Genomic DNA, 3,958 nt, shown 5'->3' with positions numbered 1-3,958 from the left:
CAATTACATTATGTTAACTCTTTTAGTTTTATACATTTTTAGGACTGAATGAGTAAAATAAATGTTGAGATTAACGGTAAAAAATGAGAAGATTTTATTAATAAATAAATTTGTTTAAACCCGAGTTGTGTGCCTCGTTAAAAATCTTCCTAAGCCGAGAAGGAAAAGAGTACAACCGGGACAAAACTAAGTAAATGGGAATCCAACGCAACACTAGCAGAATACAACATCTTAATTAACATCAACTTGCTGCTCACTACCCTCAAAATAAACAGATTTGGTAGTCCCAAAAGAACCCAAAAAAACTGAACACTTACCATTACCATTTCGCCTTAAAAAATCATGGAAAACACTTAAGATCACCCCAATCATGCAGTACCTTAATATCTGTATGCAATCTTCATCACCCCAATCATGCAATATCCACTGCAAAACAAAAGACAAAAAACAACAGTGTCCAAACTCTCTTTCTTCTTATGATCATTAGAAAAAACTTAGAATTATCTTGTATAGAATATAGGACTATAATCTCTCTTAATTAAGAAGAGTTTTATGTTCAAATCTCATAAATAAAATAATGTTTAAAGAAATTTAACTCATTCGTAGAAGTGTAATTTTATTTAGCTCTAAATATTATAAAAATTCACAGAACTAGTAGACATAAAAAAAATGAAGAGTCTAACGTAGTATCAGTACCGCATGCTGGTCCCATGATTTAAGAACGTACCTCACCTCCATAACCATCATAATGATCCCATCAGCATTCGGAATGGCACGAAACATGTTGCCGGCGATATGGGAGACCCCACCGTATGGTGGCGCCGCCCACACGACATGCTGCAAATCGAAGTTAACAACTTTGATGTGCGGATATGCTTTGACGATCTCAGATATCAAGCTTCCCGTCCCACCACCAACGTCGACCAATGATCCAATTGAGCTCAACCTTTCTTTGTACCCCGACAAGATTGCTCTGGTAATGACCTTCGATGAACACGACATAGCGTCGTTAAAAAGCCCGTTGAATTCGGGGTTATCCGATGCCAAATCCCACACCTCACGCCCGTGAGCTTTCTTGAAGGCGACGCCACCTTCTTGAACGCATTGGCCAAGGAGCCAATAGCAACGGATGGTTCTCCATCAGTACCATGGGCGCCAGGGTTTGCTCCGAATCGTGTAGGAGCCATCTTGATGAGTGAGTCAGGTCGTACACGGGATCTCCACCGTCGGACGGGTGGTGCACGGTGAAAATCTTTCGACGGACTAGCAATCTCATTATGCGAGCAAGGGTGGTGATGTCCGGCGAAGACTCGCTGCCGCCGCCATTAATGCATGAAGCTATCTGTGACAGAGTGATGGCGCCCCCGTGAGAGTGTATTATGTCGGCTATGCGGAGTTCGACAGCAGACTTAAGTGCCATTGAATTCACATAGCTGAACATGAACCGCCATATCTCCGCTTGGCCTTGTACTGCTACATCATCTAATTCTATTGTTGCCATTTGTCTCTCCTCTTGTGAACTCATTTTCATTCGAAACAAGTAAATATATAATGGAGGCGAGATAATAAAATTGGGATATATAAATATTGATTTTATGGTTTTATTAGAGTTAATTACATCACATGTCCATGTCCTTAAATTATGACTCTTATTTTTAATTATTCTTCTAACTTCTAAATGTTTTAATTTAATCCCTAAATTCACCCCAAATTATACATATATACTAATCACACCATTTGTTAATAGAATCATCAGACCAAGTTATATCTAGCGTAATAAGTTGTTTATTCTGGCTCATGCGATGCATTTTATTTCATTGTTTCTTAGATCGGGGTAAATTGAAGTAGATGAGACTAGACGAAGTTGGGTGATGCGACAATATGAAAGAGAAGGATAGACGAGATTAAAGGTTGTCTCATGTTGTTACAAGATTAGAAGTCTCGAGAATTAATAATGTAAGAAGATTAATTTGTTTTGAAGTTGGGCGTTGGTTGAATATAGAAAGTGCAAGCTTTTCACCACATGAGGCCTTAAATGGGAATGAAGATCCATTGTACGACCTTGATGAAGCAGCTGGTAAACATCCTTATTTTCAACCTCAAGAACAACACGTCGGAACCCTAAGTCCCACGCTAATCCAAGACCTCCAAGAACTCCCCACAGCTCGGCATCCATAATCGAACATATTCTCGAAGGCAACGCCACCTTCTTGAACGCATTGACTAAAGCAGTGCCAAGGAGCAATTAGCAACGGATGGTTCTCCATCAGTATCATGGGCGCCAGGGTTTGCTCCGAGTCGTGTAGGAGCCATCTCGATGAGTGAGTCATGTCGCACACGGGATCTCCACCGTCGCAAGGGTGGTGGAGGGTGAAAATCTTTCGACGGGCGAGCAATCTCATTATGCGAGCAAGGGTGGTGATGTCCAGCTAAGACGTGCCGCTGCCGCCGTTAATGCAAGAAGCTATTTGTGACAGAGTGATGGCGCCACCGTGAGAGTGTATTATGTCGGCTATGTGGAGCTCGACAGCAGACTTAAGCGCCATAGAATCAGCAAACCTGAACATGAACCGCCATATCTCCGCTTGGCCTTGTAGCGCTGCTTCGTCTAATTCTATTGTTGCCATTTGCTTCTCCTTTCCTTGAGAACTCATTTTTATTCGAAATAAGTAAATATATAATGAAGTGGAAAGGAAGATAATTCGAAATAAGTATTAATATTGTGTTTTTATGTTTTAAATCGAATATCATGTTCGCAGATTTAAAAAATTATGATATGTTTTAAATAAGTTTTTTTCTTTCTAATTATCATTTATTGTTTATGACGTTAATAATAATTAAGTTGGTTGATCCACAATATTTGATTAATTGAATTTTTCATTAAATATAGAAAATAAGAATCCTAAAATATTTTAAACATTTATAAAAAAAATATAATTATAAAATTCATAACAATTTTTTTTAAAAATAATTTTATTTATTCAGAATTTAAAAAATTAGGATATTTGTTATTGAAACTTTTATGTAAGGAATGAAAATAATATTTTAAACAAGTTATATATAATAAAAAAATAAATCATTTTTATATTATTTTTCATTTAAAAATTAAAAGATATTATATATTCATTAAGTAAAATCTAATATTTTAAAATTAGGCCAAAAATTAAATTAATTATTTTAAAATTTTAATTAGACATGTTAAATTTTATTGATTGGAATAAGTTTGTTGTGTCGATAATTAACAGTTCACCGTTTCTGATTTAAGCAAAATATTGCGACCACGGTAAGGATGACTTTTAGCATGCCATTCTCTATGAGAGAGGAAAAAAGAAGAACAATAATGTGGGAGAGAAGATGAATAATTTAGACAAGAAAGAGCCTCTTTATCGGCCTTTTTTCGGGGTAAATGGTACTCGTTGAGATGCCTTCATACCCAACGTAGTGCGTTGCCGCAGATTGATCAGTCTTTTCTACCTGATCGAACAATGTAAAGACGCCTAACGCTTTTCTAATTAGACTACATGATCATGTCTTAAAACCGACTGAAAGAGTCGAGAGCCTCCACTCTAACTGAATGTTGAGATGCCTTCAACCCGAAACAACTGGGATGCCTCCAAAAGCTCTGCTGACATAGGAACACCTCTCACTCTTGCTAATAAAACTTGAAGTTACCTCCAAATAGTATTGAAATATCTCTGCAAAAATGTAAAGATGTATTTGCCCTTGACATGTCCCCTATGTTTGAACCATGGCAAAGATGCCTCCACCTTACAAGTAGATCTCTTTGAGGGTGATATGCCTTTTCTATGGTTAGAGCTTCAAGAAACCTCCACCCTACTTATTGTTACAACAATCATGTCGTTCCTGTCAGCGATCGACCAAAATAATTGATGCCTCTGCTAACTTCCGCAACATCGAGATACGGGACATCATTCGCTAAAATATAATTCTCCACGCG

General features: G+C 37.4%; 1 pseudogene; it reads right to left on the bottom strand.

Annotated features, from left to right (window-relative positions):
* Positions 1 to 231: 231 nt before the first annotated feature.
* LOC120171383 lies at positions 232 to 1,501 on the bottom strand (annotated as a pseudogene).
* Positions 1,502 to 3,958: the final 2,457 nt, after the last annotated feature.

This window comes from Hibiscus syriacus, unplaced genomic scaffold (genome assembly GCF_006381635.1).
Source record: "Hibiscus syriacus cultivar Baekdansim isolate YM2019G1 unplaced genomic scaffold, ASM638163v2 tig00111833_pilon, whole genome shotgun sequence".
In the NCBI taxonomy this organism is placed as follows: Eukaryota; Viridiplantae; Streptophyta; class Magnoliopsida; order Malvales; family Malvaceae; genus Hibiscus; species Hibiscus syriacus.
The sequence above is the reverse complement of the archived record's forward strand: the minus strand, read 5'-3'. Positions and strand labels throughout refer to the sequence as shown.